The sequence below is a fragment of the Haliotis rufescens genome, unplaced genomic scaffold (genome assembly GCF_023055435.1).
Source record: "Haliotis rufescens isolate VD_foot unplaced genomic scaffold, xgHalRufe1.0.p SCAF_92, whole genome shotgun sequence".
Classification (NCBI taxonomy): Eukaryota; Metazoa; Mollusca; class Gastropoda; order Lepetellida; family Haliotidae; genus Haliotis; species Haliotis rufescens.
In genome coordinates, this window is record NW_025964386.1 from 1004350 (window position 1) to 1025944 (window position 21595).

Consider the following 21595-nt stretch of genomic DNA (forward strand, 5'->3'; position numbering starts at 1 on the left):
ATATGGCGCATAACACATATCGAATGACAAATGCACAGATCACATATCAAACGACACATCACATGGCGCATGCCACATATCACGTGCCACATGTCACCTATCACATATGAAATGACACATGCCACACATCACATGTCAAGTGACATATGCCACATTAAACATATATCTATTGACAATGCCACATATCACATATCAAATGACACATTACATGACACATGTCACATATCAATTGACACATGCCATATATCACATACAAAATGACACATCACATGACACATATCACATATCAAATAACACATGACGTATATCACAGATCAAATGACACATATCACATGGCACATGACACATATCACACGACACATGACGCTCGATACATATGACATATTACATGACACATATCTATCTATCTATCTATCTATCTATCTTTCTATCTATCTATTTATCTATCTTTGTCACATGCCACATCACACATAACACATAACATCACATATCGCTTATCACTCATCACATAACACATGGCGTAAGACACATCACACATATAATATTAATCATATATAAACATAACGCATTACATAACACATATCACAGGATACATGATATATATCACACATCATATGTCACATCACATATCGCATATCTCACTTCGCATCACACATGACGCATGACACAAGACAAAAGACACGTAACACTTATGAACTAACATTTCACACGACACATATAACAGGACACAGGACCCATTTCAGATAACAGTTATCACATGACACATCACATCACGCCTATCACATGAAATATAACTCACATCAGATAACAAATAGCATATGACACACATCACATGACACATATCAAATACCACATACGATATCACATATCTGATGACACAGAACACATGACGTATATCACATGATATTCGTCACATGTCACATGACACATCACATGTTATCTCACATAACACACGATATCGAATGACACACGATACAAATTACATATCACATGACAACTATAGCACACACCCAACACATGACACACAGCACATGATGATATCACATTCACATACATGTATATCACACGACATAAATGCCATTGTACATATCACATATCACATGACAGATGACATATATCAGATGGCACGTATCGCATATTACATGACACATATGACGTGACACCTAACACATATCACATGACACATGGCACTGACATAGCTGCTAAATGTTTTCCAAAGTACTCCTTGAATCCACACAATCAAAAGGACACATGACAGACCTCACATGACACATGGTGCATATCTCATGACAAACATTAGATATAATAAATTACCTATAGCATGACAAATCATACATGACACATGGCAAATGAGACATATCATATGGCACATGAGGAATGACACATCACATAACACATGGTACATAACACATGGCACATGGCATGACGAATATCACATACAACATAGGACATGATAATTCACACATATAAAATGTATAACACCACACATCACAACAAAAAAACCATTACATGGCATATATCACAGGATACATGATATATATCACATGACACCCATCACATGTCATATGACACGTCACATATAACACATCACATATCACACAAATGACACATGACACAAATTACATATCACATTGCACCCATAACACATCCCTCAGGACGTGACACACATCACATGAAACATATAACATGTCACATATAACATGACAGATGACACATATCACATGACGCATCATATTTCAGTTGACAACGACTAACAACCTATATATATATATATATATATATATATATATATATATATATATATATATATATAAATGGTGGAAATTTATCAAGTGTCGAAAAGTGGTATTTTAACGAACACCAGCTTGAGTGTGTTTCATGTTACAAATACTTGGGATTATTATCCCTTGGCATAATTGATATGCCTGAATCACGTTTGGTAAAGAAATGTTATAAACTTATTATTGTTAGACTGTAGTAATAGTAAAACTAACTGGGCATCAAAAGTAAAACACATCCTATCCTCTCCTGGTTTTTGTTACATATGGGAACAACAATTTATAAGTAATATTTCCAGCTTTCTGTCGGAATTTAAACTCCGTCTAAAATTATTTTATGAACAAAATTGGCACGCAGCTCTCTCATCAAGCTCAAAATCAACTCTTCACAGTTTATTCAAAACAAATTTCGGCTTAGAAACATATTTAACAGAATTATCAATTTTTAAATATAGACGTGCCCTTGCGCAATTTATATGCTGCTCCCATCAGCTCCGAATTGAGACTGGGAGGTATAAAAAAAAGAGTTAAAATCTGAAAGGTTGTGTCTGGTTTGCAATCAAAATCAAATTGAAGATGAATTTCATTTTATAATAATTTGTGATTGATATGTACATTTAAGACGAAAATATATACCCAAAAGGTTTTACCTGTACCCCTCCATACATACGTTTAATATTTTAATGGCATCAATGTATTAATCATTCAAAATCTATCCGTTTTCATTTACATAGCAATGAACTGCGTCCTGTGTAAATTTACTTTTGTATTGTAATGTTTCTCTCTTACTGTATACTGTGAAGGCTATAATATAGCGACTGATGCTGTAGCTAAAACAGCCAGCGCTCAACGAAGCTGTGACGCCACTTTTAATTCAATGAACCTGCGACTAGATGTTACATCAGATGTACAAATAGTAGGACAACCAAGTAGGTTATAATGGATCGCATAAAATTAAACCAGATAATGATTACACAACATCCGGTTTTCAGGAAGACCCCATGTGGCAAATGTCTGCCAAGAAGACACCCAGAAGTAAGCCAATAATTGCCAAGGGGATAATCAGTGGTAAGTTAGTGCCAAGAAGACATCTCGGAGGCAAAAAGGATCGTCATGTGATTCTCCAGAACCTAAGTGTCCTCAAGAAAATGTCTGACAAGAAGACACCCTGGAGACAGAACTGTTCCAAGAAGACCTAAGGAGGCAATGATTGCCAAGAACACGCTTGATGGCAAGGAGGCACCCCCAGTACCATGGTTTCCCCCAAGAAGACACCCGGTGGTTAATGACGGCCAGAAAGACCTCATACGGGCAAAAAAGTGCCACGAAGATCCCTGGAGCCAATGATTGCTGTGTCAGGTGACTGCCAAGGTCACCAGGTGAATGCCCGTGACAGGGGTTTTCCCAGGAAGACGTCCGGTGGCAATGAGACAAGCTGGAAGCAGAGAAGTGAAATAAAACCTCTGGTGGCAATGCTTGCCAAGAAGATATTTATTTGCAAGAGACTGCCAAGAAGACACACCAAATGCAAAATAGTGCCCCTCTAGGAAGACCTCTGGTGGCAAATGTTCTTCACGAAAACGTCTGGAGGCAGAAGAGAGCCAAGAAGACCTCTGGAGGAAGTGGTTGCCAAGAACATATTCGGATGCAAGTGACTGTTACGAGGACACCCTGGAGAGGAGAGGCAAGAAAAGGTCGAAAAGGAAATGATTGCCGAGGAGGCATTCAGGGGTAAGTTACTGCCGAGACAACACCTCGGAGGCACGCATGTTCGTCTATGACTCTCCAGGACCTTTCCTCGGGAAGACCTCCGTAGGCATGACATGGAGACCAAGGAGACATTTAATGCCAAAAAGATATTGAATGGCAATTGACTTCCACGAAGACACTCGAGAGGCAGGAGACCACCAAGACACCCCCAGTGGCAATCATTTCCAAGAAGTTATTCAGTGGCAATTGGCTGTCACGAAAACACCCAGGAGGAAGAAGATGGCAATCATTCCCATGAATATATTTAGTGACAATTAAATGTCACGAGGACACCCTGGAGGGAGAAGGGGGCCAAGAGACCTTTGGAGGCAAGCATTGCCAAGAAGATATTGCCTCGAGAAGATATACCCTCGAGGGAGAAGAGAAGCAGGACGACCTCTGGAGTCAATACGTGCAAAGAAGAATTTCAGTGGCAATTAAATGTCACGAAGGCAGGCTGGTAGCAGAAGAAGGCGAGAAAGACCTCTCAATCATTGCCAAGAAGATATTCAGTGGCAGTTGAATGTCACGAAGACACCGTGGAGGCAGAAGGTGGCCAAGAAGTCCTTTTGTGGCAAACATTTTCAAGTACATATTCAGTGGCAAATGGATGTCACGAAGACACCCTAAAGGGAGAAGAGATCCGGGAAGACGTGTGTTTGCAATCGTTGCCAAGTAGATATTCAGTGACAGTTGACTGTAAAAAAAAGTATAAAGTAGATGGCCTCTGCATGCAGTCTTTGCCAAGAAGATATTAGTGACAATTGACTGTCACGAAGACACCCTCAAGGGAGAAGAGCAGCAGGAAGACCCCAGGAGTCAGTTACTTCAAAGAAGAATTTCATTGGCAGTTAACTGTCGCAGAGACACCCTGGAGGCAGAAGAAGGCGAGAGAAGATCACTCCAGACTATCATTGCCAAGAAGATATTCAGTGGCAGTTGAATGTCACGAAGACAGTCATTGCCAATACGATATTCATCGGCAATTGAATGTCACGAAGACATCATGGAGGCAGAATAGTGCAAGTTTACTTATGAGATGTCTGGCGAAAAGACACCCTCGTGGTAGAAGAGAAGGATCACAAGGAGACTCCTACGGGACCACCAGGAGGTCCTCTCAATAACTGCAAAGGAGAATTTTAGTGGCAATTGACTGTCACGAAGGTACCCTGGAGGCAGAAGAAGGCGAGGAAGACCTGTAGGCAATCATTGCCAAAGAAATATTCCGTGACTATTGACTGTCACGAAGAAACAATCAGTGCCAAGAACATATCCACTGACGGTTGAATGTCACGAAGACATCCTTGAGGCAGGCGACGGCCTCTAAGCCAGAAGAGTGTCAAGATGACCTCTGTAAGCAGACATTGCCAATAAAATATTCATGTTGAATGTCGTCAAGGCACCCTGAAAAAAGACCTCTGGAGGCAATCATTTCCAGAAGATATTCAGTGGCAGTTGAATGTCACGAGGGCACCCTGGACTGAGAAGAGCACCAGGAAGACCTCTGTATGCAATCATTGCTAAAAAGATATTCAGTGGCATTTGAACGTCACGAAGACATCATGGATGCAGAACAGTGTTAAGAAGTCATCTGCAGGCAGTCATTGCCAAGAAGATATTCAGTGGCAGTTGAATGTCACGAAGACACCCTTGAGGCAGAAGGTGGCCAAGAAGTCCTTTTGTGGCAAACATTTTCAAGAACATATTCAGTGGCAAATGGATGTCACGAAGACACCCTAAAGGGAGAAGAGATCCGGGAAGACGTGTGTTGGCAATCGTTGCCAAGTAGATATTCAGTGACAGTTGGCTGTAAAAAAAAAGTATAAAGTAGATGGCCTCTGCATGCAGTCTTTGCCAAGAAGATATTAGTGACAATTGACTGTCACGAAGACACCCTCAAGGGAGAAGAGCAGCAGGAAGACCCCAGGAGTCAGTTACTTCAAAGAAGAATTTCATTGGCAGTTAACTGCCGCAGAGACACCCTGGAGGCAGAAGAAGGCGAGGAAGATCTCTCAAGACTATCATTGCCAAGAAGATATTCAGTGGCAGTTGAATGTCACGAAGACAGTCATTGCCAAGAAGATATTCCGTGACTATTGACTGTCACGAAGAAACAATCAGTGCCAAGAACATATCCACTGACGGTTGAATGTCACGAAGACATCCTTGAGGCAGGCGACGGCCTCTAAGCCAGAAGAGTGTCAAGATGACCTCTGTAAGCAGACATTGCCAATAAAATATTCATGTTGAATGTCGTCAAGGCACCCTGAAAAAAGACCTCTGGAGGCAACCATTTCCAGAAGATATTTAGTGGCAGTTGAATGTCACGAGGGCACCCTGGACTGAGAAGAGCACAAGGAAGACCTCTGTATGCAATCATTGCTAAAAAGATATTCAGTGGCAGTTGACTGTCACGAACACACCCTGAAGGAAGACATCTGGAGTCAATAACTGCAAAGAAGAATTGCAGCGGTAATTGGCTGTCAAGAAAACATCCTGGAGGCAGATGAAGACAAAGAAGGCCTCTGGGGGTAGTTATTGCCAAGAACATATTCAGTTGCAAGTGAATGTCACGAAGACACCCTGGAGGTAGAAGAGTGTTAAAAAGGCCTTTGTAGTTGCCTGTCACGAAGACACTCTGGGGGCATAAAGGGGCATAAAGACGACCTCTGAATGCAGTAACTGCCAAGAAGATATTCAGTGGCAATTGAATATCACGAAGACATCCTGGAGGCAGAAGATTTCAAAGAAGTCTTCTTGAATCATTGCCAAGAAGATATTCAGTGCCATTAGACTGTCACGAAGAAACGCTGAAGGAAGAAGATGTTCTCTGGAGGTTATCATTGCCAAGAAGATATTCAATGGTATTTGGCTTTCACGAAGACACGAGAAAGACCTCTGTAGTCAATCATTGCTGAGAAGATATTCAGCTGAATGTCACAAAGACAATCGTAGAAGATATTCAGTGGCATTTAACTGTCCCGACGACTCCCTCGAGGAAAAAGAGCACCAGGAAGACCTCTGGAGTCAATAACTGCAAAAAAGAAATTCAGTGGCAACTGACTGTCACGAAGACATTATGGATGCAGAAGAGTGTTAAAAATGCTTCTGGACGCAGTCATTGCCAAGAAGATATTCAGTTGCAGTTGAATGTCACGAAGACATCCAGCAGGCAGATGACTGTTAAGATGCCTTTGGAGGTAATCATTGCCAAGAAGATAGTCAGTGGCATTTGAATATCACGAAGACACCCTGGAAGAAGAAGGTGACTAAGAAGTCCTCTGGAGGCAATCATTGCCAAGAAGATATTCAGTGGCAGTTGCCTGTCACAAAGACACCCTGGAGGAATAAGAGTGAAATAAAGACATCTGAAGACAATCATTGCTAAAAAGATATTCAGTTGAAGGAACATGACAATTAAATGTCCCGAAGACACCCAGGAGGAAGAAGAGGTTCGGGAAAAACAGTTGGTGGCAAGAGACTGCGAAGAAAGCAGCCTTGAGGCACAAGGGATCGTCAAAAGACTCCAGGATCAGGGACCATCACCCACTCGACCCCAACCGACCCCACCCCATTCCCCACAATCACGCTAAATGAGGCAGAGACGTCTTATAACTTTTAGAAGACACAATCACACTAAATCAGGCACATACGTTTAGCAAGAAGACACTATCTTTGTTAAATCAGACATGTCTGGTGAGAGGACACAAACACGCTACATCGGGCATACAAGTCTAGTAATTTTCTTAAGACGCTATCACGCTGAATCAAGCACAGATTTCTTATTAGAAGACATTATCACGCTAAATCAGGCACAGGCGGCATTTAGAAGACACATTCACACTTAAACAGACACATACGGCGATGTGGGAAGACACAATCACCCTAAATCAGGCATATTTTTTTGGAAACACAATCACGTTGAACCACAGTTGAGAATCACACTAAATCGGACATAGGCGTCGTGTGAGAAGACAAATTCACATTTATCAAGCACAGGCGTCTAGTGAGAAAACACAATCACACAAAATTTGACACAAACGTCAAGATTGTTTAAGAAAACATAATCACACTAAATGAGCCACACATTTCTAATTAGAAGACACAATCACGCAATTCAGGCACAGACGGCAAGTAGGCAGAGCCAATCAACTTAAATCAGGCTAGCTAGCGCAGGCACATATATGAAGAACAGTTTAGAAAATACAATTACCCTTTATTAGGCACACAAGTGCTCAAATTTCAACACAGTCACGCCGAATTAGTCACAGACGTCTGGCAAATAAACACAAGTACGCACGTCAAGAACATTTAGAAGACACAATCGCACTAAATCTGTCACAAACGTCTAGAAAGGATATGCAATCATGCTTAACTAAACAGACACGTCTGGAACATTTAGAAGACTCAATCCCACTAAATCGGGCACTGACGTCAAGAAATGGAACACTTTAACGTCAAATCAAGCACAAATGTGAAGTATGGAGACACATGCACACTGAATGAGGCACAGACGACTAGTGGGAAGACATTTAGTAAGGAGAAACATTCACGCTAAATCAGGCATATACATCTAGTGGGAAGACACATTCATCCTAAATCAGGCACATACATCTAGTGGGAAGACACATTCATGCTAAATCAGGCACATACATCTAGTGGGAAGACACATTCACGCTAAATCAGGCATATACATCTAGTGGGAAGACACATTCACGCTAAATCAGGCACATACATCTAGTGGGAAGACACATTCACGCTAAATCAGGCATATACATCTAGTGGGAAGACACATTCACGCTAAATCAGGCATATACGTCTAGTGGGAAGACACATTCACGCTAAATGAGGCATATACATCTAGTGGGAAGACACATTCACGCTAAATCAGGCATATACGTCTAGTGGGAAGACACATTCACGCTAAATCAGGCATATACATCTAGTGGGAAGACACATTCACGCTAAATCAGGCACATACGTCTAGTGGGAAGACACATTCACGCTAAATCAGGAACATACGTCAAGTGGGAAGACACATTCACGCTAAATCAGGCATATACGTCTAGTGGGAAGACACATTCACGCTAAATCAGGCATATACGTCTAGTGGGAAGACACATTCACGCTAAATCAGGCATATACATCTAGTGGGAAGACACATTCACGCTAAATCAGGCACATACGTCTAGTGGGAAGACACATTCATGCTAAATCAGGAACATACGTCTAGTGGGAAGACACATTCATGCTAAATCAGGCACATACGTCTAGTGGGAAGACACATTCATGCTAAATCAGGCACATACATCTAGTGTGAAGACACATGCACGCTAAATCAGGCATATACATCTAGTGGGAAGACACATTCACGCTAAATCAGGCACATACGTCCAGTGTCAAGACACATTCACGCTAAATCAGAAACAAACATCTAGTAAGAAAACACCAGCACGCTAAATCAGGCACATACGTCGGGGCAGACGACAGGATCATGATAAATAAGGCACAGGCGTCAAGAAGAAGTCACAATCACGCTACATCAAGTACATACGTTGAGAACAAACTTGTAGAACCACACAAATCTTGAAAGAAACCATCACACTAATTAGGACACTGACGTCCAGTAAGAAAACACACTGACACAAAATCAGGCACAGACGTCTAATAAGCGGACACATTCACGCTGAATCGGACCCAGACATCAACTAAAAAGACTCATTCACATTGAATAACATACATACGTCAGGTTAGACGACACAATCACGCTAAATCATGGACAAACGTCTATCCAGAAGATACGATTACGCTTAATTAGGACCATACGTTAACATGCAGACACGTGTAGAAACGTTTAGAAAACACCATCACACTAAATCAGGCACACGCGTCTTGTAAAAAGACACATTCACGCTAATTCAAATTCACACGTCCAGTAAGGAGACACAGTAACGCTATATCAGGCACATGCGTTAGCTTAAAGACGAAATCCCGCCAGGGCAGACGACACAATCATGATAAATAAGGCGCATACAACACATTCACGCAAAATCAGGCACAGACATCTAGTCAGAAAACACATTCACGTAAAATCAGGCGCAGATGACACAGTCACACCACATCAACCACAGACATCTAGTAAGAAACATCCACGAAACATCAGGCGTGGACGGCACAATCACGCTAAATCTGGCGCAGACGTCAAGAAGAAGACACAATTACGGTAAATAAGGTACATACGCCTAGGACACACATATAGACAGACATCAGGAAAGACACCGTCACATTAAGTTGGACACTGACATCGTGTAAAAAGTCACACTGACACAATATCAGGCACAGACGTCTGATAAAAAGACACATTCACTTTAAATCAGTCACATTCATGTACGACTAATAATGTTTTGAAAATATAATCACAAAAATAGGCGCAGACATATAGCAAGAAGACACTATCTCGCTAAATCAGGCTCAGATTGCTAATCAGAAGACACAATAAAGCTAAAACAGGCACATATCTTAAGAATAGTTTAGAAAACACAATTACCCTTAATCAGGCACAGAAGTGTTCTAATGTCAATACAGTCACGCCGAATTAGCCATAGACGTCCTTTAGAAGACACATGCACACTAAATCAGGCACAGGCGTCTTGCAAATAGACACAAGCAAGCTACACCAGACAAAGGTGGTCTGGTGATTTCAAAGAAGAATCACTCTAAATCTGGTACAGACGTAAAGTTAGAAGACACAATCACGCAACATCAGGCAGAGATGTTCAGTAAAAAGACACATTCACGCTAACTCAGACACACACGTTTAACAAGACGACAAATCACACATAAATCAGGCACAGACATCAAGTAGGAAGACACAATATTGCTAAATCAAGCTCAGACGTCAAGAAGAAGACAATCACGTTGTCAGAAACGTACATGCACGTCTAGAACAGACATGTCAAACCACAGACGATAGAAAGAAACGATCACTTTAGATAGGGCATAGCCATCTAGTAAGAAGACACACTCACGCTAAATCAGACACATAAAACATTGGGGCAGACCCATTGAAGTTAATGCCATATCATCTTCTTCAAAGCCCAACAAATATGCAGCAGCATATTGGTCGATTTCTCTGCCTTATAGATCAATATCGTCAATATGGCAAGAGACTTTTTAAAATGGCTGTTCTATTAAATAAATCATTGCAACAAGATTAAAAATTTCAATGGTCAACTGAATGCCAATCTTCCTCTTATTTCTTAAAAATGGATATCATGTCTGCACCAGTGATTGCTTATCCCAAATTAGATAAGCCTGTTTTATCAACGATTTTGTACAAATAATTTTAACAACATGAGTTTCAAAGTCTTGTTCTTACATTGTGCAGTCCTAATGGGCCCTGAAGGAGGGGGAAACAAATCTTCCAAGATAAATGATGTCATTTGGCCTACCTCCTTTCTTGTGACCATGCGACGTCGCCTTTAGCATGCCGGAAACAAACTCAATACATTGACATTGGCCCTTGTCTTGTATTTTATCATATGGCACCCTAGTGTTGTGGCCAAAGTTTGGGAGATCATTTATATAATGTATTGGTATGTATTGTGATATTTTTTAATAAGATTACATACCATACTACTCAACGTAAGCTGAGGATCAGGTTTTGATGACATAAACAAATCCAACATAGATTGAAATATACCTGTATTGGATGTATCGTGACAGAATCGTTCCATATTATTATCAAAGAGCACAACAACATTTGCTACTGAGGAGTACAACAACTGAGAGCACTCACCCCCCTCAGCGTCAAAGACGTCGTTTGATGGACGAAGAATTAGCAAGATGCATAGGCATGCTAGAAACTGGGTCAACACAACGTCACGTTGCAAACGTCTTTGGTGTCTGCCGAAGTGTGATCAGCAGGGCATGGAATCGATACAAGACGTTTGAATCAGCTACCCTGTGACATGCAGGTGTCCGCAGCATCCCAACGTTGTCGAACTTGACCGCTATGGGTGGTGTGATCTGGGGTGGGAGATGGAAAAGATGGTGTCCTACAGCGGGCCACGGTGACAGGTGTGTGCCACAGGGATGACATTCTGGGTGGGTACGTGAGACCGTATGCTGGTGCAATCGGACTTGACTTCATCGTCATGGACGATAACTCACGACCTCATCGTGCCAGGGTCGTCAATGCCTACTCAGAGCAGGAGACCAAAGTCTTCAAGGTGGGGCCAGTCCGGTCATCAGACCTTACCCCTATCAAACAAGTGTGAAACGAGCTGCAGACCGACCGTCCTCCTACAGCACCCTGTCCTTACGGCAGCTCTACAGTACAGGAATTCGGCAATGGACTTCCTGAAGAGTGGGACAATCTGCCCTTGGCAACCGTCCAGATGCATCACGTGGTTCCCATTACTGACTGTAATAATTTGAAGACAATGAATTTGTTTTCGTGATTTATTTACTCGTTACAGCGAGCGAAATTCAAAATGGAGTCACAGTTTGTACTTCTAGAAGGCGCCAAACTTGTAACTTGTGTTGTCCTTACTGGTGACCGAAGAGCAAGCGAAACGACTGGAAGAAGGTAACTATATGTAATGCGATGTTTGCAATGTTTGTGTTTAATTATTCACTAATAATAGTCCATTTACAGTTCTGAGCTGACTCGTGTGTCAAAAGTGCGGCTAGTATCGGGGATATAAAGGGATACATGCATTAGGGATTAATTAAATAAAGAAGGGGGTGCTTATCTTGTTTCCAATGTGTATTTGTTTCATGTGTATGTAATTGTTTAAATTAAACTATTAAAGTCGCAATCAAATAGATTGATGGTTGGGTGTGATAACAAAGGGGTGTGGGGCGAAGTATCTCCAATATATTCGTCTCTACTATCCCATACACCCATACTCCATAGGGTTTGAGGCAGACCGCACTGGGTCGGACTTGACTTTTACCGTTGGTATGCAGGAGGTTCCTAAGTGCCTTTACTTCTCAGAGGTGATGGTCACATCTATGTTGGTTGTTTTCGTGACGAGTCTGCTGATCTGGAGAGTGAAGGGTACAGAAACGAAATGGCAAATTTACAATGAACAATCTGACCTGCGCAAGGTCACCTCACCGACGGAGTGAATGAGTGAGTATGTTTTTACGCCGCTTTTAGCAATATTCCAGCAATATCACGGCAGAAATGGGCTTCACACATTGTACCCATTTCGGGAATCGAACTCGGGTCTTCGGCGTGACAAGCAAACGCTTTAACCACCTGGCTACACGACCGCCCCCTCACCGAATGAAGTGCAATAAGTCCTCCTTCACGCAGAGAAATGGATTAATTATAACGAAATACAAGTTGAAGACCTGAACACGCAAGACTTATTTATATTTTTAAGTGTGGGAAGGATCCCGATAATGTGGATAAAAGGTCCTATGGACCCAATACCAAAATGTTCCATGGAAGTTCCAAGGAATCCAATGTCATGTAGAGGCTTCAGCTTAGCAAAGGTTCCAGTTATACACTGTCCTGTTGTGTGCTCACTAATCGAGTAAGTAACCATGCTCAACCTTTTGTCGAACTGACAAATTGTTGTAAATGTGCTGACTGTGTTGAGGGTGAGCTACACGTGTTATCCACTGAAAGAGAAAGAAAAATGTGTTGTGAAGAAGAATTGAAATTTCCAATCAAAGAGCAGCACAGGTACTTCGTCATCCGACGTGCCGAAACTCATTTACAAATTTGAGTCCCTTTGTTGTGCCAGACACCTATCATCATGGGTTTGTCAGCACCGTACTCATGTTGATGGGTTTCATAAGCTGGAGAATTGTCTAAGACCTGCATCCCGTTAGACACCCATCATGGGTTTGTCAGCACCGTACTCATGTTGATGGGTTTCACAAGCTGGACAATTGTCTAAGACCTGCATCACGTCAGACACCCATCATGGGTTTGTCAGCACCGTACTCATGTTGATGGGTTTCACAAGCTGGACAATTATCTAAGACCTGCATCACGTCAGACACCCATCATGGGTTTGTCAGCACCGTACTCATGTTGATGGGTTTCACAAGCTGGACAATTGTCTGAGACCTGCATTCCGTCAGACACCTATCATCATGGGTTTTAATACCAAATTCGGCCTGATCATATTTTAAGTCTTGTCAGCACCGTTCTCATGCTGGTAGGTTTCACAAATGTGGCAACTTCAAAAGTTATGACATGTAGACACCAAAGGAGGGAGCTGCTGGAATATTGCTCAACATAATGGGAAAGTTGAAGTCATTTTTTGGGGGTGCTATCTTGATATTTTGTGTTACTCTGACTGTTTATACACATGTGTAGGTAAACGGGAAACTCGAACTAAACTGACATATGGTGGGATATTACCCAAACAAATAGGAAAAGTTAAATAAACTAATTAAAAAAATATGGTTAGATATTACACGTCATAAGACGAAAAGGTTCTTGAGACAATATATGACAAGTTGAATTTTCCTACTCCAAAACACAGGATAAACATCAGAACAAAATACCTAAAGAAACATGATAGACCTAGACATGACATGATTGGAGAATTAGATCTAGGCAAGACATGACCTGACTCCCTCCGTGGTCCCGTGGATAGAAAATCTGCCGGAATCATGATCCAGTCCTTGTTTTAGCCTCATAATGCCGAGTACCAGGCAGGGTAACAACAAGTACCATCTTTGAACCTCAATATGTATGACGCGGCTGGACATCCCGCTTTCCAGGCAGACGCTCTATCCACTAGACCACACACCGACACGCTCCCCGAAATGACGTAGGTCGTAGGCGCTTACCATTTTTGTGAAACCTAAGACCATGAGTATATTGTTTACAAACCGAGCATTATCATCAGTGCAAATATGGAATTCGAACTCGAGATCAGCATGTACTGGTACCACTAAGGGACGCAACTCTGCACAGTGAATGTCGATGCAGCGTGCTCCTTATTGCAAAAAAGACGAGAATAGCACATGAAACTCTCTTACATTGCAGCTGTATCTCTACTTTAGATATCGAAGCGATATTCTCCATTCTATCAACTTGCCCACAACCTGACGAAAGACGCCAGCACAATCAATATACGTGTCGAAGTTCCTGCCTCCAGATCGCTGAGTGATGGGGACTTCAAAATAACGTGGTCTTAAAGGCACCACGTCGATTTGTAAACATTCCTAATTGAATGCTTTCCCTAGAGACAATGCACAACGTTCATCATTGCCACGTGATCGTGGGCTTAGTTGGTTCGACTTGGGTTAATGCACACTTAACAATGGCGATAAAAGTGTATTCAGTCATTCGGTGCAGTGTTTGAAATTTTAAAAGATTGCCAGGCTGCCATCAAGACCCAAACACTAAAGAAACTGCAGGCCGTGACTAAACTCTTCATGCGCTCTTTTAAAAACCTTCAGCTTATTGTGACAAATAAATCCCTGCAGGCCATAAGGATCCATACTAAACTACGGGCTCGACACAAGATCTACCTTATAGGTTTAGGCTACATGTATGCGATACGGAGTGACTTGATACCAAGGCAACGGGTTTTTTAAGTTTGGGATTTACGGATTCGACCGACCGGAGTCACACAAATGTGACAACTGACTCCCCCTGTTGGTTGGTTGGCTTTCCGGAAGTCCATACAAAGTTATACCCCCTTTTCTGTATATCTGGGGCAGTGCAACCCTATTGGTCCTCATACTTACATAGCGGATACCTCGAATGCCTGTGGCGCCGTAATTCTATGTGCGTCCCTGAGGTGTGCTTGTATCCTGGGTCGATTCGAGTCCCAGATTCGCCCTGATTATAATTTTTGTGTTGTCACCATACCCGTGGTCGTGGTTGTGGATTTCACTAAGGTTTCAGACTTGCATTACTCATAACTGAAATGCTGAGTTTCAAAGCGGCATAAAATTCAACTCACTCATTCCGGATGTGTATTGTCAACCAATCACCTCACGGACCATTTCAAAACACGGACACGCAGAGTGCCCTCACCACTCACTCACTCATTCATCAACTCATCTAATTGCACACTTAAACACTCACCAAACCACTTCGTTCACACTATTTTGACTCACCGCATCACCCACTCAAAAAGCTTACCGATTGGCCGACCGACCGACTCATGCGTTTATATTTCAGCCCCCACATTCATTTGCAAGCACCCCCAACTACCGTCCCACTCACCGAATCACACACAGGCGCGTTCTCCGACTCATCCATCATCCCAACAAACTACTCACTCATACACTACTCAACTACCGTCCCACTCACCGAATCACACACAGACTCGTTCTCCGACTCATCCATAATCCCAACAAACTACTCACTCATACACTACTCAACTTCCGTCCCACTCACCGAATCACACACTCGTTCTCCGACTCATCCATCATCTCAACAAACTACTCACCCATACACTACTCAACTACCGTCACCGAGAGAATCAATCCCGTCTCACTCACCAACTGACTTACCGTCTCACCCACCGACCAACCCAGCGTCTCATTCATCGATTCCCCCACAGACTCACCCACCCTCTCACACCTTCCCTGTATTGTACTATGACAACGTCCAGCCAGCCAGGACAGAAATACTTATTTTTCTCGTGGCGCTTTAAATACCGTTGTTATATTGACTTTGATTTTGACTCCATATTTCTCTACTGAGTGCTTCGTGCCAACTAGGTGTTGCATTTCGACCGAGACCATAGACTGTAATTAGTCACCTGGGTTGATTAATAATTGATACGCCTCTGTATGCTGACGAACGACGGTTAGAAATAGGAGACCGAACCACTGCAAAGTGTTGGGCCTTAGTTTTCATATTCGAAGGATCATTGATCCAGATTGTTTTACATACTTTTTGTTCTGGAGGGAGGTGAGGCATTTGTAGCCGACATTGTAAGATTTACGAAGCCAAATGATAATATTACCAATCTTTGAGTGAGTGGATGAAAGGGGTGTGGGTAGGTGGGTGAGTGAGTGAGTGAGTAGATGAGTGAGTGGAGGTTTACGCCGCTTTCAACCATATTCCAGCCATTTTATGTTGGGTGACACCAGAGATTGTCTTTACAGGTTGTACCGGGTAGCCTAGTGGTTAAAGCGTTCGCTCGTCACGCCGAAGACCCGGGTTTGATTCCCAACATGGGTACAATTTGTGAAACCCATTTCTGGTGTCCCCCGCCGTGATATTGCTGGAATAATGCCAAAAGCGGCGTAAAGCCATACTCACTAACTCACTACAGATCGTAACCATGGGGAGAATCAAAACCAAGTCTTCAGCTTGTTGAGTAACGCTTCAACATCTAGGCTACCCACCGTAATGCAAGTTCAGTAACACCAATGCTGTAGGCGAGTGGGTAATGGTGATTATAAGTCCCATTTACCAGCAATTGGGTGAAGGGGGTCTGGTATCGGGCCTGGTGCCGACAAACCATTGAGTGATGGTGTGAACAGCTAGTACAGCGTTAAATAAGACGTCGTGTTTCAAACTTGAGTCTTCTTCTCATCCATGTGGGCTGGTCTTGAACCAGTCGACCAATTTTATAATTAGTTTATCTGCACCATCACCGTTTTTGGTCAATGGGGAGGGGGGGGGGGGGGGGGGGGGGGGAGCGAATCCCGGAATGGCTAAGGAACACAACTCTGAAAAGTTATGCACCGTCATAGACCACTGGGCCATCCCTGTTTCAGCTAGGTAAATAATTCATAGCGTAACGGTAATGGTATGATGCTTTATGCGTGTAGGGTGCCAGAATAGAATTGTTCTTCAGCTTCATGGATCGGGTGGTCAGGCTCGGTAATGTGGTTGATAGCCTATCCCGGCGAATGCGGGGATCGTTGCTCATGATATCAATCACAGTTTTTTTTCTGGTCAAGACACGATGTACAGGACGCCGTCATATAGCTGGAGTATTGCGGAGTGTGGCCAACCAACAGGCAAGTCGGTTAATCGTGTTGCTTGATTTAGGAACAAACTATCGCCTCTGCAATATTCATTATCCAGGAACCAAGTAGTCCAGACAATCGCCCGGGTTAGGGACAGACCATTTGTCATTCGGGGAGGTTGGGATTGTATCGAAAAAAATATTAAGCTGCAGACGTTTTTATGAAAAAATCCTGACACAAAAATTACATTGTTGCAATGTGTTTTTCTTTCAAATAATTAAGCTCACAAATAGGAAACAAGATATCTAATTTTGTTCTGTAATCCCGAAACAAAATCGCAGCAGTTACACCCCCAACCACCCCTCGATTATCAAATGGTTGCGCCTGTAGCCTGTCTCACAGTGTTGGTGGTCGAGTTCGGATGAGCTCAAATTTTTTTTTACTTTTAGCAGTGAGTTGTAAAGCAGCTTTATACAGTATTTCAGTTACATCACGGAGCGTCAGATGGATGTGAGACGAAATCACAAAGTGATGCAGGATTGTCACGTCTGCTACTTTAGACGCGAGCGGGGTTCTGGTGCTGACAAACAAAAAAGAAAATCAGGGCGAATCTCACAAATTCGAACCTCGTATGAATGTTTTGACACAACTCTGTACATTGAACGTCGCCGATTTAGAGCACTGAGCTACTCGTGTCCCCTAGTTTTAGTAATAGATAGATCATAGTTCGACTCTAACACCATCGTACTGGACATTTTGTGTCGATTTTAATTTTATGTGAATCTGTCTTCACATTTTCTATTAATTCCGTTTGAAAAAAACAGAGCAAGTACACGTATTAACTCTACGAACAGAAACTCTGGAAAAAATCAGATGTTATTAATCTGAGTTATTAATTTACCGAATTTCCTGTTCCTGTTTGATTGTACAGCTCCATCCTATTATATATATGATAATCATTCTCTGCCCTCAACACCCAGCGTCAAATTCATGACATGTTTATCGGAACTCCATGTTTGCTTGCCTAATACATAAGTTACAGGGGGCACGGGTGGCCCAGTCGTCTAAGGCGCCGCGATTCGCTCTGCAGAGTTGCGTCCCTTGGGCACGCCAGAAACCTATGATTGTGGGTTCGAATCCCGGTTCGCCCAGATTATGTTTCTAGGTTTGTCAGCACCATACCCGTGCTCGTGGGTTTCACCGAAGTGGTAAACGTCTAAGACCTGCATCACTTCGGGCTTTCCTCCCACATTAAGCTGACACGTCGCGATATAACTGGAATACTGTTAAAAGCGGCGTTAAACCCAACTCACTCACTCACTCACACATATGTTACAGTCAATTTGTAAAATGAGTGAACTGTTCAGACAATTGATTCACTTAGGCATTGTGCTTAATGCTTAAATATTTCAGTTATTTTACACTTTGACTGAACAATCTCTCCGGCAGATTGACTTAAAATAAGTATTAATAAGACGTTCAAAGGGGCTTTAAAAATATCACAATAGATTTAATTAAAAAACCTAAATATGTAAAAAATATACATTCAAGTTTCGGTTGCTTCCTATCATTTTCAGCCACTTCGTGATGAAATTCAACATAAAAATGTTTGGAATTCGTGGAACTTCACTCAATCTGTCAAGTTAAGGGACTGACATTCAGGCAATTTGTTACATGACTGAAATGTCAAGTCATTGTGTAAAATTGCCACAGTTAAAATTTCAATTATTTACTCATTGACTGATTTTATACTTTGCCTGTACCATATACATTGTTTACTCACTCAACTTGGCACTCAACTTAGGGACGGATGTCACAGAACAAAACGCTATTACTAAACATTAGCCTTGAAGTCGATTGTTTGCAGGACTTGGTCCACAATATGCCAATGTTATTACGCCTCACATATCGACATGCTGCCATCCCCTCCCCCACTCCTGCCTGTTCTGCGTTGCACACTATCACGTGACGATTGCCGCCATCTTGCAAGCTGTATCGATTGCCTCATTATCCAAACGGTCGAAAGACTCAACCATGTGAAATTGGGTCAGTCACAAACAAAGCGTACGCTTCAAATCCCATAAAACCAGTCCACACCGTACTCTTTGTTCTGGAGCTTACCCATGCATCCATATAACGGGTGATTCGTATCGGAAACTGATGACCATCTTGCAGTTCCTGCAGAATGGAGGTGAATGCGTAGTAGAGACGAAACACCCACCTCCACCCTCGCTGAAAACATGGACTATTCCGGCACTTTCCAGCGAATTATTGTAACGAATGTTTTTTAGTTTACATCCGAACTTCCTGCTCTGGAAAACGTGCAAGGGAACGGAGTGTTCTGGAAGCGGTGTCAAGGTTCCTGCACGTGACAAGATACTACGGATGGACGTATGAGTCAGTAAGTCAATCGTTTGTAACCAATATGGCTGCACTGGCGCCGTTGGAAACTATCAAATATGAACATTTGTGATTATGACGCCGAGAGGCGTGACTGCGTGAGTAGCCTTGAGTTTTGATATCTTTTTTTGGAAAGTGATGTGCATTACTTTTTTCAAGGCGTACAGCTCCACAATATGCAATATTAACATTTCTAAAGTCTAATATCCTTGCACCATGGCCGGCTATTATCATTTCATGTACGCAATTAGACCTAGCTCTGTTATGTTCAAAAGATTAAAAAAATAAAACACTGGGTAGAGAGTACGTATTTTGGGGATGCTTGAATACGAATGAAGTTGGAAGTATTTTTAGTAAAACATCCCGATTCTATTACATGTCAGGTAAACTGTTCACAAAACTTTTGAATGTCGAAAATGCATTTGCAAAACTTTTAAAAGCAATACCTTTAGACACATTTACATTGAAAGTCGACGTCGTTTACGCAAGGTCTCTGTGCTGCCTTGGGAAGCTCCTGTATGTTATTAAAGGCGTTTGGGGGCGGTCGGGTAGCCTAGGGGTTAAAGCGTTCGCTCGTCACGCTGAAGATCCCTGTTCGATTCCCGACATTGGAACAATGTGTGTGCTAAAAGCGGCGTAAAACCATACTCACTCACTATTAAAGGCGTAGGAGTGGGTGAACGGGAAGGTTTAACTCCATTTTGAAAGGTATTTCAGTTATATCACACGTGCCAGCTTAAACCTTTTGGGAGAGGTCTGTGTGATACAAGTTATTGACGTTTACAACATGATTACCTGAAGGGCCTGTCGGGTAGCCTAGTGGTTAAAGCGTTCGCTCGTCACGCCGAAGACCCGGGTTCGATTCCCGACATGGGTACAATGTGTGAAGCCCATTTCTGGTGTCTTGCTAAAAGCGGCGTAAAACCATACTCGCTGCCGCTGATTACCTAAACGAAACCAACTAGCAATTGCTGCTATATGATGGTCATATGTATGTTTAATGTTGATTTGAAAATAATACGATTTTCTCTTTTATGTTTTTACATGAATGTGTTGAGATGGTACCGATCTGCTAAAGTTTACAGGAACTTGTCTTTAAACCAGAATTATTCTTTAACGACAATTACATAAATAACTGAATGGGTACTCCGGGCCGCCTTATTCCAGGAACCTCCATTTCCGGGACGTCTAAATCAAGCAAAGGACATTACTCTGTTCCTGTGATTCGTTTATCTGGACATTTGGTAATCCGGACTCTTTCATTGGAAATGTATATCGTCCGGTTGAACGAGGTTTGGGAGTACTGTTGTGTGGCTGCATACAACAAACACTCATTTTTTTGCAAATTGTGTGAGTGACAGTTGATACCGGGCAAGGACGTGTTTATCCCTTTCGCGAACACCTGGTGTCATCACTGATCAGCGGCTGTAATTTTCGCCGGTATTAAGCCTTTTGCGTCCGATGGAATCTGTTTCGGGCGATAATCGAGACTAGTTATTCTATTACGTTGACATTATTTATTTCACTGTTTAGCGTTTCTCTTGTTTTTTTTATTGATATGTTAAATACATTACCATGTATCCGAGGTGGGAAAACAAGCAATTGCTGAGACTGTGTGCTCAGTCGGTGTTCTCAGTCCTTATTTCTGTATTTCATCCATATCATGTTTTTATTCCGAGTTATTCCGAGTTGCTGCATCTGTTAATCGATCTTATCATCTGTCTAGAGAATGTAGGGGACAGGGTTAGCACCAC

The 21595-nt window shown here is 42.3% G+C and overlaps 1 protein-coding gene across 1 annotated transcript in view; it reads left to right on the forward strand.

Annotated features, from left to right (window-relative positions):
• Positions 1-19449: 19449 nt before the first annotated feature.
• Positions 19450-21595, forward strand: part of LOC124135614 — a 34250-nt gene continuing 32104 nt past the window's right edge. The window contains exon 1 of the mRNA XM_046501022.2: positions 19450-19842. The gene's annotated coding sequence lies outside the window, so the exon portion shown is untranslated. The remainder of the gene's footprint in view (positions 19843-21595) is intronic.